The following is a 15,616-nucleotide window of genomic DNA, read 5'->3' on the forward strand; positions in this document are numbered from 1 at the left end:
TCAACAACTACTGCAATCTTTGAACAATTAAATTAGTGAATTCTCCTCATTTGAAAGGGAATAGGGGAGAATGGGAAGGATTTGAGCTGTGGGGTGCTTGGTGTGAGAAAAAGCAAAAGCGAGCCTTACCCTCTGCAGAGTTCAGAAGGGAATTCTTTCTTTAGAACTTCTTAAAAATGTTTATTTATTTTTGAGAGAAAGAGAGAGAGAGAGAGAGCGACAGAGACAGAGACAGAGAACAAGCTGAGGAAGGGCAGAGCCAAAGGGAGACACAGAATCCAAAGCAGGCTTGATGTTCTGAGCTCTCAGCACAGAGACTTGACGTGCGGCTTGAACTCATGAACCGTGAGATGATGACCTGAGCTGAAGTCAGGACACTTAACCAACTGAGCCACTCAGACACCCCCAGAAAAATTCGTATTTCCAGTCTCATAAAAAAAGCTATAGAGGTAAGTTATGGAGTTCAGCCCGCACTGTCTCATGAAAGCTCATTGTCAAATTTCCATGGGAACTTGCAAGTTGGTTGTTAAAACCAGCCATTTTTTTAAAATAATAAACTCATAATTAAGTAAATCATATTAAAAGCAAATGTAATACATATTCCAAATTCATCACTTTCTAATAATTTTACAATTTGTTCTTGAAGTTATTTGTGCCTTTTGTATCTGTATGGTGAAAATACTATATACACAGTGGTGCGCTACTGTACGTCTCTTCTCAAGTCCACACGCTGATAGCCTGAAATTGACCAAGCGGGTGGTGTCTACACTCCCTAAATCACCCCTTGCAGGAAGACACTTGTTAAACATTTACCAGCATGTTCTGAGAGGCTCTGTCAATAACAAAAGTGTTCTGAGCATAATTCTTGACAGCCATATCATTGGCAATCATTTTGTAGACAAAGTAACTTTACATCACATATACATGTATACTTGACATATATGTGTGGGTATGTATTATATATACATATATATTTGCTACCCCAGCCTTATTATTAATGATGCCCTCTTTTCATTCTAAGAAGTGTTCCAGTTTAGAGGATAAATTATGTGGTTATTCTCTTTATGGAGCAGGCTTGCCCAACCTCAGCACTTTTGATATTTTGGGTTGGATAATTCTTTGTTGTGAGGGATTGTCCTGTGTTCTAAAGAATGGTTAGCAGCTCTAGAGGCCTGTACCCTTCTACTCCAGTTATGACTACTAAAAATGCCTCTAGGTATTTTTAAATAACTCAGGGGTGGGGGCAAATTCCCTTCTGCGAATACTGTCATGCATTGTAAAAGTTAAAACAATTACCTCTCCCACCCAGAAAAGAGTCTTCTTTGATGCCAAAAGAAAAAGAGATCTCATTCTTTTTTCTTAGACCATTTCCTTTAAAAATGTCATTTTAGAGGTCATGGGTGGCTCAGTTGGTTAAGCATCCAACTTCGGCTCGGATCATGATCTCATGGTTCATGAGTTCGAGCCCAGCGTTGGGTTCTGTGCTGACAGCTCAGAACCTGGAACTGGCTTTGGATTCTGTGTCTCCCTCTCTCTCAAAGCCTCCTCTCTCCCCCCCCCCTCAAAGATAAATCATAAAAAACATTTAAAAAATTTTAATGTCATAGTAAATTCTTTCTTTATCCCTTTAATTTGTAAGGCTTTTTAAAAACTGAAAACAAAAACAAAAACAAAAGCCCTTGCCAATTCTACAATGCAGGAAAGTGTCTCTTAAAGACTTTGGAACTGCTTCTTTGAATTGAAACCATCAAGGAAGTTGACACCCTATCAACCATCTCTGTAAGAGTTTACCCCAAGTGCCTGGCTCCAAGTAGTCACTACCTGCATTTTATTTTCTCCTGGTTAAAGACAATTAGCTAACACAGATGTCATCCAATACCAAGTTAATTTAAGATGAACTATGTAGGACTAATGGTTCTGTCAAGTTCTCTTACCTATGAGCAAGTTGTCATTTATATTGAAGTCATATAGGTAATGGATTGCATCTGCCTATTTTTATAAAAGGGTGAGATTTCCTTCTGTCTTTACAATCTTTTTACCATATTGCCTGTGATGCTCATTAAGTCTGGTCTAATGCTTATTCAGTAATAAAACCACTAAATTCTTTTCTGCCTTGTAGAAAGGATTCACTGGGTTGACAGGACATTTTATTTTATTTTGCCCAATAAGAGCAACATCAGGAGTAAAGCAGAATGGAGAAAGCTGAAGCAAACTAGGACAAAGGAGTGACTAAAGTTGCATCAGCTGTCAGAGAGAAACACAAGAAGCATGCAGTCTTACGCATAACCTTTACAAGAGTCAATGTCATCTAATATTTTGGGGGGAAATGTTTGCTTCTTCCCAGTCCTGTCTGCTCCCAAGTTAATACACACTGACCATTGCTCTTCCTTACTATTTGTCTTCTTACCAATGTCCTTTGTTCCTGTCACTTCTATTCTCTTTCTACATCTGGGATCCCCTTGACATGGAATATCATTCCACTTCATCTTCCCCTCTGTGAGCACTTAAGCAAGACTAGTGTTTTGTAGATTTTCCTCAGGATATGGCGAGGTGATAACAAGGAAGAAGACAACAGCACAGCACAGCAGAGCTGGCAATAGAAGCCTGAGAATGATGATCGTTAGCCTACAGTTTCTCATTACCGCAGGGGCTTTCCCACTGGCCACTGTTTACTCTTCTCATCTCTTAACTTACCACTTTGGACCTCCTATCTCTACTCCATGGATAATAAAGGATGTCCAAAACATTGTTTTTGTGTGTGTAGTTAAAGTCAGTCCCTACGGTGTCTAAAAATATTGTGTAGCTAGGCAGGTACTACCTTGATCCCAATTATGAAAAAAATGAAGTATTGCTAAGAGAGTGCAATTGAGAGATGCTAAATATTATATGTGTGATCCTCTAGTGAAACTGGGCTGAGAAGAAGGGAGAATCATAGCAAGTTGAATTTGGAGAAAGCAGTAAGGGAATATGTACAGAAACTGAATGTATATAGAGCTTATAGTTATACAGAGAGAAGTAGACACATGAGATACAGTTGAATCAACTCAGTGACAGAACCCTAGATTGAAGATTTATATTGTCTTGAAGAGAACCCCCCACCCCAGTGCTTCATGAAACCTTTCAATTCTCAAAATATGTTTAATTCTTTGTGAGAACTTGCAATATATCTGTTCATAGATTTAGTCTTTCAACATTTATTTATCACCTGTTCTACATCACTGTAATAGACTCTGGGGATATACTGACCAATAATTTATACTGATATAATTTAGAAAAATCTTTATCGTCAAGGAACTTACACTTTGAAGGAATGTTCTCAAGATTCCCTAGCTCATTCTTGTCATATATATCTTCACATTCAACCCTATAGAGCTTAATATAACTTAGATTTTGTATAGTTAATAAACTTAATTAAAACATTAGGCAAATCTAAAAAAATTTAAGAAAATAAAACTTCTTGGAGATTTGGTCTTAAACCTCTATACGTTGCTGATGTTGGACAGCTTCTGGATTTTTATTTATAGGTCAAAGTTAAGGAATTCACTTTTTGGTAGGTCAAAATGACTGCTGGCAATTTTATGGTTAAACAATATATTTTTCCTTATATCTGAAGACTAGTATATGAAAACATTTCATTTTTAAAACATTGTTAACATTAGGGGTTCCTGTATGGCTCAGCTGGTTAAGCATCCAACTTCAGCTCAGGTGATGAGCTCACAGTTCATGAGTTCGAGCCCTGCATCAGACTCTGTGCTGACAGCTCAGAGCCTGGAGACTGTTTCAGATTCTGTGTCTCCCTCTCTCTCTGTCCTTCCCCCTCTCATGCTCTGTCTCTCTCTCAAAAATAAATAAATATTTAAAAAAATTAACTTTCTTAACATTAAAGTTGGTTTTCATTATAATTATATACTTCTGGCTACATAATCAAAATATGTGAATGAAAGTCGAAATTATCTGAGATAATTAACTATGAAAAGAAAGAGTATTCCTTGGGTTGAAGAATATGGTGATATGAATCAAAATTGTCACAACAATATACAGTATGTTCAAATAACATTTTGACATACAAACTTGATGTTAGGGGGGAAAGCTGTGTGAAAAAAATTATAAGGATAGTGAAAAATTATATGGGACAGCATAATAATCCACTGGTTTCTATATAATAATGAAAACAAGCATCCAGTTCTTTGGATATACGGTTTGCTCACACTTATAAGAAAATCAACTGGCTTTGGACATTCTACTGCTCCCTATATTTAATGGTACTGATTATAAGCTGTGGATTTATAAGTCTAAATTTGAATACTGAAATAAGTAGCACTGTTAAAAGTAAATCCAAACATGTGTTTCTGGGTCCTGGGAAATTCCTCCTTCTCTTGGGGTCTCTGGTTGGTTCAAGGCAGTTCTGTCAATTGCACCTGTTCATGACGTGGTTGACACTGAAGCTTGGAAAGAACTATGACGTTGAAAAAGACAGAAGATTATTTTTGTGTTACACGAATGAGACATCTAGAGTTGAGAGACTTATTTAGTTTGCTGTTCCTGACCTTATCATCACACCAGAAAGGGGGGTTCACCCTGAGCAAGAAGTGATCGTGAAGATTGTTTATGATAACCAGAAAAGAGAAAATGATATGCCTTTGTAACACCTAACTTATCTAAAGCATAAATCAAAGAAAATAACAAAAGATTTAAAAACTAACAATTTTGAAAAGCACTCAGAATTTAGCAATAACATTGTTTCCTAATAAAATGAAATAACAAAAACTGGGGAAAATTGCAAATGTATTAAAATACAGAGAAGAATTTCCTAAAACAAATTTATCATAATACCAATATAGGCATAATAGGAGTTCCAAAAAGAGAAGAGAGAGAAAAATATTCATAGGTAAATGCAAGGATCCAAAACAATTTTTAAAAAGTACAAAGTTGGACAACTTACTTTCTGATTTCAAAACTTACTACAAAGCTACGGTAATCAAGATGGTGTAGTACTAAGTCTAGAATTAAAAATCATTGGAATAGAATTCAGAGTCCGGAAATAAACCCTTATATTTATGGTCAATGGATTTTAACAAGAGTAACAGAAACAATTCAATGGAGAAAAATCATCTTTTTGACAAATGTTGCTAGGACAATTGGATGTATGCATGCAAAATCATGAAGAAGGATCTTTGCCTCACAGCCATACGCAACACAAACTCAAAATGGATCACAGAACAAAATGTAAGATCTAAACCCAGCAAACTCTTAAAAGAAAATTTAGGAATAAATCTTCATGGCCTTGGATTATGCAATTACATGTAAAGCCCAAGTGAAAAGAACCAGGTAAATTGTACTTCATCAAAATTAGAAAACTTTGTGCTTCAAAGAACCCCAACAAGAGAGTGAAAAGATAACCTACGAAATGAAAAAAAAAAGTGCAAATCCTATATTTCATGAGGGATCTTTATCTGGAAAATATAAAGAACTCTTAAAAGTCAACTGAAAGACAAATAATGAATAGACATTAATCCTAAGACTGATTTCTAGTGAGCACATGAAAAGATGCTCAACACAATTGGTCATGAGGAAAATGCAAATTAAAATTACAGGAGATACCATTTCATACCAACAACTTAAATGTCCACCAAAAGATGAATTGATAAAGTGTCATAGAGTAATACAAAAGAATATTAATAGAAGTGAATGAAATACCAACACTTGCTACCACATAGACAGATAAACATTGAAAACATATACTAATGAATGAAACCAATCATTAAAGACTACGTGTATGATTCCATTTATATGAAATGACCAGAAAAGACATATTCACAAAAACAAAAAGTAGATTAGTAGTTGCCAGAGGAAGAGAGGAGTGGGAAAATGCAGAGTGACTAATAGGTACAGGGACTTTAGGATAATGAAAATGCTTGCCAATTAGATAGTGGTCATGTTTGCACAATTCTGTGAATATAAGAAAACCCACTGGATTGTACATTTTTAATTATTTATTTATTTAAAATCCAGTTTTATTTCATTAAAAAACACTTTTTTTTTAATTTTAAGTAGGCTCCACACCTGATGTGGAGCTTGAACTGATGACCCTGTGATCAAGAGTCACGTGCTCTACCTCTACTGACTAAGCCAGCCAGGCACACCGGACTGTACACTTTAAAAGGATGAGTTTTATAGCATGTTAATTATATCTCAAAAATGTTGTCATTAAAAAACATATCTTAATTTGGTGTTGGGATAGGAGTAAAATGAGTATAATGCTGATGAGTTGACTATGTTTCTATCAGGTAGCTATAGCTTTCTGCAGCTACGTGAAAATATCAGGGTCTGGTATTAAACACCACAAACCCTTCATCATCCATTTAAGCAGAAGGACTTCACTTTATCGCTCTTTACTGCTACATGGCAGAACTTACTCAAGTTAATAAACATACCTCTTACCCTCTCAGCTCCTGGTTGCTGCAAGCTGGAGCCGAGCTCTCTGTCAAACGGGTCCTGGAAGTCATCAAGCAGGGGGCTGTCGTGCTGCCCAAAGACAGGCTGAAGAAGTTTCCAGAACCGAAATTCAAATATGTGGAAGAGGAGCAGCCTGAGGAGTTTTTTATCCCCTACGTCTGGTCTCTGGTCTACAACTCAGCAGTAGGCCTCTACTGGAACCCACGGGCCATCCAGCTCTTCATGATGGACTCCGACTGAGGGCAGGCCACCACCTCCCCGCCTTCCCGCCTCCCCACCTTCCCGCCTCCAGCCTCCCTGCCTCCCGCCAAGCAGCTCTTCTAGCTGTTTTCTTCCTGGGAAACAGAAGGAGGCAGATTGCCTGGCGCCTCTTCCATCAAAGAGAATCACACCGGCAGTATTTCCCTTACACACTTGGATTTGGAGAATGGGTGCCCAGTTGGCAATAGATCACTCAGCCTAGATTGTAGTGCAAAAAAAAAAAAAAAAAATGGGGAGGGGGTATCTGACAATAATAAATGTAAAAAAACCTGTTAAAAATAATAAATAAACATACCTATTTTATCAAGAATCTAAGTGAATATATTTAAAAAAAAATAAGTTTTCCAAAGTGAAAAAGGCTTAGCAAAGTCAAGCAGACATGATCTTCGGATTATCTCTGTCTCTATGTCATCCTTCCCCCATCCCTATTACTTTTGATTACATATCAAATTACTATAACTGTTAAAATATCTGCAAATTAGATGAGAAAATTCTGGCTGTTTATGCATGTCTGAAATGATCTGTCTTGTTGAAAGACAGGAAGCAAAGACACTTTGGTTTTGGTTACGTGTAGATAGAAAGAGTGGACATAGATCCTTGAAGCAGGGAGAATCTAAGTTCAGGTGTCTGCTGTTTAAACTCTGAGATCATCAGTATGGCCCTCTCAAAAGTGTTACTGTTTTTGACCAAAATCTTCTATGAAAACAGAGTTAGATTCAATACAAACCAAATCTTTTCATTATCATGTTCTAATAAGTCAAAAAAAGGAAACTTTTTCTGGTAAGAATCCTATTCTTTAGGGAAAATCATCAAAATCAAGGCAGGGAGCAGCCTGTCACCGCTTTAATCAGGGTTCACAATAGAATAAGAGGAAAAGATGTAGGAAGAGTAACAGAAAACAATGAGACAAAAGATGCCTGGCTAACTCTAGGAGAAAAGAAAGGTGAGACAGATTAATTAGGGAAGAGGACTTTAAATCAGTTATTATTGAGTGTAGGAGGCCTGAGTCAGTGGACTTGAATGGAGAAAAAAAGCAAATAATCAAAAAGCACAAGATTATAGTGAGCCACTTTGCCCCTTTCTTTCCCATCTCCTGAATTGCCACCAAAACTCTTAGCTCAGCACTATGTACATATACACAACAGAAGTATTTATAGATACTGCCAAAGCTACTGCTCAAGATCACCTTTTATTATTTCATTTTACTTTATGGGAAAGGAGAGTATTGTTTTGGATGACCTTTAACAATACCCACTGAATCTCTAGAGAGATTTAGATTTTTTTAAATATCTAACACGTATTTTAACTTACTTTAAAATAAGTTAGAATAATGTCACAAATTTACAAATGAAAATTATACTTTTAGCGGTAGATAAATATTAATCTGTAGATTTAAATACAACAAAATGTTTGTGAAGTTAATCATATACCAAAAAATCCCTTGCTTTCATAACCTGATGTTTCAAATTGTCTCAAGTTGCACTTCATAAATTCAACATTTTAATAAAAATATTTCTGCATTCTGATTCTAAGTAATTCTACTGAGACCACTTCACTCCAATGCTTTATCATGGCTTTGGGTAATCTTTATCCCCAATAAATCAAATACCAAATAGGCCCGGTTATTTTCTATTTTAGCGATGTTTTTATTAATTATAGAGACATCTTAATTTGCTACATAAAACTTTTAATTAGATAATGCAACTTCTAAAGCTGTTCAATATCATCTTGAGACAAATTTGCAAAATTTATCATGTTCAGCCCTCATTAACTTGTAGTTTAACACCAGTGTTCCTTATGCTTCCTATGAAATAATAGTCCATATGAAATTACTTGAGTCTTAGACTAAAAAGTTACAAACTTTCTAATGGTGAAAAGTACCACTGTGGTTTACAGTGTTCAGCCGAACATTTTATCAACCGACATTGTTTTACTGGATCCTCTGGCTTGCACTGCCTAACATGAAATTTGGCTCAGTATGCATTTGGGATCTCTCAAAGCTGTCTCTTAAAAGAAAAGGGACAGTGTAATAAATACTACTTTAATAGACACTTAAACAGCACCTGTTTATGTCTTTAGTGATTTCTATGGCCCGAAATACTTCCATGAGTTCCAGGAATGACTATAAGTCATAATAAGGATACACTGGGTCAAAGCAATACCTACCAGATAGCACTGTCCTTGAAGGCAAAGCTGCAAATAAGTCCATTCATGTAAAGTGTCTCCAGTGTGTCTGGCAAATAATAAGCATCTATTGTTGTTGATGATAAAGATGATGATAAATGACCTCTCAGTTTTATAATCTTGTGATTTACTAGCACAGTGCTACAGAAGTGTTGCTTCAGTTCAGTATTTTTTAAGCCGTACTAGAGATTGTGCCTGGATCAGAGAATCAGCTGGAGCATGGTCAACAATAATGCTGCTCTCTGCTCTGGTGTCTCTTCCTCTGCGAATGACGCTGATCCCCAGTCCTTGTACCCTCCCTCCAGAGACCAGAGGAGCTTTCACAACTCCTGCTAGGTGGTGTCTGAGCACCCAAGACTAATTTCTGCTCTGCCTGATAAAAGCTATTGTTATTATAGAGGTTTTATCTCAAGAGCTAGAGAGTTTAAGTGGCAGTAGATTACCTGAGCTAGAAAAGGATGTGAAGTTTAGAACTTGAGAGAACTAGGAAACTTAGAATTGTGACAGACCAATGGTGATTCCTTTTATTTATTTATTTTTTATTCTTTTCTCCTCTCTTATTTATTTATTTATTTATTTATTTTTATTTTTTGAGAGACAGAGAGAGACAGTGTGAGCAGGGGAGGGTCAGAGAGAGAGGGAGACAGAATCCGAAGTCAGGTTCCAGGATCTGCGCTAGCTGTCAGCACAGAACCCTACATGGGGCTCGAACCTATGAACCGTGAGATCATGACCTGAGCCGAAGCCAGATGCTTAACTGACTGAGCCACTCAGGTGCCCCCGGCGATTCCTTTTAAATACATACATATATATATAAGGGTTAAAGAGATTATTAAAAGAAATTATTTACTAAATTGTGGCTATTGGGGAATTAATAAGTAGTATGTATACAAATTATATAACCACAAACCTTTATCCAAAACCCTGAAGTCAAGTGTGTTTAGAAAAATATTGGTATTAGGATATCATTCCATCCATTATCTACTGCCTTCAGTATGGTCTGGGATTGCATTCTACAATCAAAAATATAAATATTTCTACAGAAAAATGCATAAAGACAACTACTAAGTGGTATAAATAAACCCTATACACAGCTTTACGTAAGCTTAGATCATATCCATCAGTAATTGTAGATAAGAATTTGTTGACATGTATTTAGGATGGAATACTAAGAATATGATTTTAGTGTACAATATGTAAGAGTAAAATCATAACATCTTGGCATGTTTTTTTTAATGTTTTAAATGTTTTAATTTATTTTTGAGAGAGACAGAGTGCGAGTGGTGGGGGGAGGGGGGAGGGCAGAGAGGGAGACACAGAATCTGAAGCAGGACCCAGACTCTGAGTTGTCAGCACAGAGCCAGACAGCGGCTCAAACTCACAAGCTGCGAGATCATGACCTGGGTCGAAGTCAGACGCTTAGCCATCTAAGCCACCCAGATGCCCCTTGGCATTCTTTTAATACTGTGAAATAATATGAATATAACATAAAATATATATTTGGTCTCTGCCCCCTGGTCGTAGTTAGTGTCAGGATTGAGTTAAATTATTAAACACTGCGTTATCCCAAGAGTTGGAGAACTGGTGGTTGGCGTGAGGGGAAAACCCACACATTTGGTGTCAAAATGTTCTTTGGGTAGAGAAATGGTTTTCCTTAAACCGCTATCCTCAAAAGCACTTCTGTGGTAAATTTGAGAGTGGCGCAGTCCTCTGGCTACTTAACTGTGAAAAAGTTACTTACTAAATGATCTAAGTACTACATTATACTGCTTAGTGCTTGAAATTCAATGCCTTCGTATACCTTCAGAGAGAAAGGAAGAGAGATTTAAAGTCCCATGGTTGAGAAACTCTGTGCTTTCAAATTTCCTCTTGATAATTTATGATTTAGAATGTGCATAATGGAGTTCCACATCTGATGTGGATGGGTAGCTATTGGAACTGATCTTCCCAATATAACAATTATAAATACTAGATGAAAAAAAAGGATGACTCAGAGCCAATTTGAGGAGGCTTCCATTAGCCAAAGATGAAAGAAACTATTTGAGCTTCTTATCTTGGCAATGTATCCAAACCTATCGAATGGGTTTAAATGAATGGGTTGATCACTTTCTGATATCCAGGAAATAAAGAGGTAGTATTAAGCATTCCTCTTATCTTTCTTGAAAGAACTATACCAATGGGTAGTCAAATGATGGATAAAGGAGAATATGTTTTCATTAATGTATTTCACATAAAAAATGTAAAAGAAATTATGAAATTAAAGCACACACATACACATATATATGATTTTAGGAAACAGGAATACTTAATGTCTCTCTCTTTACACATACATAAATAAGCTTAGTGCCTATATATGCACATATACACACACATACTTCTACTTAATGCCTTAATGTGCATAATCTGCATATAGTCAGTTATCAAGCATTCATGTTTGCTGACATCATAAAAAAAAAAGACAAAGGAACATAGTGTCTTCTCAGAGTTAGAGTGATCCTTTCAAAATGTAAACCATATTATATTCTATCTCTTGTCAAAATCCACAATAGCTCTCAATTTTTTGAAAAGTAAAAATCAACATCCTTCCAAATGCCTGTAAGAACCTATAAGAGCTGTCCTCGAATTAGCTCCTGATATACTGTCTTTCTCTTGACTATACTCCTGGTTTAGTGCTTTCCTTCCTGTTCTTTAACACTTGAAGTGTGCTCCAACTTCAAAGCCTTTGCATTGGCCGTATTTTCTGCCTGGAGTGCTCTTTTCCCTTACTGCCACACAGCTAACTCTCTTGCCTTTTTCAAATCTTTGCACAAAAGTTATCTTCTCAATGAGAATGATAGAGGCATCCCATTAGAAATTACACTCAGGGCACCTGGATGGCTCAGTCAGTTAATCATCCAACTTCGGCTCAGGTCATGATCTCACAGTTCATGAGATGGAGCCCTGGGTCAGGCTCTGTGCTCACAACTAGGAGCCTGGAGTCCATTTTGGATTCTCTGTATGTCTCCCTCTCTCGCTGCCCCTCCCGCCCTCATGCTCTATCTCTCTTTCCTCCAAAAATAATTAGAAACATTAAAAAAATTAAAAAAAAAAAAACTACATCCAAATCTCCTGCTTCTCCTTCCAAATGCACACCCCTTCTGACTCTGCTCTTTGTTGTTCTAAGGCTCTTATTATTACTAATATTCCCTACCATATTGCTAGAAGTTACTCTGTACCCCTTCCACACACAGCCCACAAGAGATATGCTGAAACCCTAACCCTAGGACCTCAGAATGTGACCTTATTTGGAAATAAGATCCTTGCAGATGTAATTAGTTAAATTAAGAGGTCTTACTGGAATGGGGACAGGGGTGGGGACTCCAACATGAGTGGTGTCCTCATAGGAAGAAGGAAATTTGAACACAGAGACACAGGGAGAATATTATGTGATGATGAAGGCTGAGATTAGTTGTATGCCTGCAAAACCCCCCAAAGCCCACTGGCTAACCCTGAAGCTAGGAAGAGGCAAGGAAGGATTCCTCTGTGAGCCTTCATCGGAGCGTTACCCTGCAGACACATTGATTTCAGATTTTTAGTCTTCAGAACTGCCAGACAATAATTTTCTGTTGTTCTAAGCCACCCAGTTTGTAACATTCTGTTAAGGCAGCCTTAGGAAATAAACAAATTTATCTATATATTGTATCATTGTTACCTAATTCACTTTGTATTGTTCTTATTATTTATTGTTTGTCCATGTCCTGCCACTGACCCCCTTCTCCCAGAAGGCAAACATAAAACAGCAGGGATCTCTTTCATGGTTATATCCCAAAGCACCTACAAGAGTTCCTGGCGCACAGTAGGTACTCAATACTGTCTGAATGAAACAATCCTCATGTACATTTCATCATCATTTAATCACTTAGTTGTTCTTTGTGCATTTCTCAGTTTTTGTTTTGTTTTAGTGTTTTATTACCCACAGTAATGAACAAGATACTTAGCAGGAATAATTTAAATAACAACTAAAACTCAACATCTCTTTTTGAAATAAATATTTTAAAATAATTGTTCAGAGAAATGAGATTGACTGTTTATAATGTCATCTCTATTTCCCCTAGCCATGCTTTGTGAAGATGCTGTGGAATAAGTAATCAAGTCAGATACCAGACAACAATAGGAGAATTAAGATAATCTGCTCCAAAGCAACAGAGTTGATTGAATACAAATTGTTTAACTCTCTAACCAAGTCTCCATGGCAGAAATTATTCTTCATAGTAAACTTCCCAAACCATTAATCCCTCCCTTAATGACATCTATCCACCAATCCAGTCAAACTTCTCAACTTCCAATTATTAAGAAACATTCAGAAGCACCTGGGTGACTCAGTCTGTTGAGCATCTGACTTCAGCTCAGGTCATGATATCACGGTTTGTGGGATCAAGCCCTGTGTTGGGCTCTGCGCTGACAGCCTTAGCCTGCTCAGGATTCTCTCTCTCGTCTTTGTCCCTCCCTTGATTTTTCTCTCTCTCTCTCAAAATAAATAAACTCCAGTTTAACTAAACTCATTTCTCAGCAACTATAAAACCTGTGAAGTTTGACAGGTATTGTACATTTACTAATATAATTCACTCCAACATGATAAAATACTTCCCTATACGTTTATATTTGCACTTATTGGTAAGATTCCCCTCCACCCCCATCCCGCTGTAGCCACTAAAATTAAACCTTGAAATTGACTCTCCTAGTGAAAGTGAAAATACCTATTTCTTTTATCTGTTTGTTTTATTTATTTATCCTATTGCTTTTAGAAATAGAAGTCATTCCTCAGCCTAGACATTTTTGGTTTTGGTCTAGGTTTATTGTCTAATACACTTGAATCTAAGCACTGATGAGGAGAAACAGATTTTCAATCACAAAAGCTTCCTTTTCCAAAAGCAAACCTTGATGTTCTGAACATAATTTTTCTGTAAGGCATAGTGAAAAGGAAAATGAAAATATTATAAGTAGGGAACAATCTTTGTAGGCAGAAAGAAACAGAGGCCCTTAGAATTTAAAAAAAAAAAGGGAGAGGAAAAAAGAAAAGCAAAAGTGAACCAAAGTTCTTTCACTTTTTCTATTTGTGGCCATATAAAAACGGGGAGGACACTCACATAGCATGAGAGAGATCAGAGAGAGGCTAAAAGTATAGGGGACTGTAACCAGTTTCATATGTGAAAATCTAGAAAGAGATTGAAAAGCAGAGTGTTCTGTGGTCAGCACAATAACATAGCTATGACAGCTCATAGGGCTTGGGGAGAGAAGACCTCAGGACATCCATGCTGCCTGCTTCAGTTCTCAGTGATCTTTGTAGGGAACAGAATTTCAGAAGCCTGTACAGTTCTTGGTCATGAATTTAAAGTTTTCGCAGCAGTCGCCAGACCTGGCAGGCACAGGACCCAATAGAGCAGACAGCCTAGGCTCAGAACAAAATGGAGGGTGTGGTGGAATCTCCGTGTGACCACACTGTCAATGAAATGTCAGCAGGGGTGGAGGGTTCTGGGGCTGGACTCTCAGCTCCTGACCTTGCTGAGAACAGACCATATAGTTATACAGGCGTCCGTAACATGGAGACCAGGCAACACAATTACTCCTCAGCTGGAGTTCAGTAGGAGTGATCTTGGGGCACCATGTGGACTAGCACCATTTTCAGCTTCCCCCGTGTGTAGACAACATCTAGCGAAAGAGGTGGACAGTGTGTGAAATAAAGTCCCCATAGAGGTTCCGGATTTTCAATAGATTAAAAAACTACCAAAATTACCTACTCGCAAACCTAAAATGTTTCTGGTTTTGTTTTATTTTCCCTTGTGAACAGAAATCAATACGGGGAAGGTTAGATCAGTTGTAGGAACTGAAAACAGCAATGTCATTTTGCACATATGAGCCATATGTGAAGATGTTCAGTTATTTTCAGGGGCTCAGTTGTTTTTTTTTTTTTTAAACTGGCTGAAATAAACAAAAAGTCTCAATTATAAAGGTTTTTATAAAAATAGCATATGAGACCTCGCTATCGAAATAGCACAAAGTATATGAATCATTCTATATCTTGGCCAAAAAAATTAACCTTTTTTTTCTGTGGACACTTTAAGTATTTTTAAAATTGATTAATATTTGGAAATACACGTACCATTTACACTTCACATTTTAGATTATAAAAGACATACATGAAAATAATCTTGCTTTGATAGCGTTAGTGTGGTATAAGACTAGAAGAGATTTAAAATCTACTTTTATTTGGTAAATTAATTGTGTGTTACTAGGATGGTAGGAGTAAGTCAACAATTTGACCAATTATCAGTAACAGGAAATAAGTGTTTTCTTGCCAAAACTGTACCCAATGCTTACCATTATAATCATAACTTGTGCATACATCTGTCATTTATGATAATTTACTGAGCATACTAAATGTTTTTGGTATTCTCACAAACTAAAAATATTAAGAAGCCTGTGAAGTAAAATTGAAGATAAATGGATAGTATGTATTCCTCACATTTGAAATTAAATGATCCTCAGGATAAATATTTTTGCTTATTATAATTTCAACAAAAAATACTGAATTGGTTCGATATAGCTTTTATTTAGTAAAAGGTGAAAGATTTATATGATCTGAAGAGAAATCAGAGTACATAGCTTTAATTTAAATAAATATTACAATTTACTTGTTTACAAGATAAGAGTAAATGAAAGCTAATATAATTACTGT

Source organism: Suricata suricatta, chromosome 1 (assembly GCF_006229205.1).
Source record: "Suricata suricatta isolate VVHF042 chromosome 1, meerkat_22Aug2017_6uvM2_HiC, whole genome shotgun sequence".
Lineage (NCBI taxonomy): Eukaryota > Metazoa > Chordata > Mammalia > Carnivora > Herpestidae > Suricata > Suricata suricatta.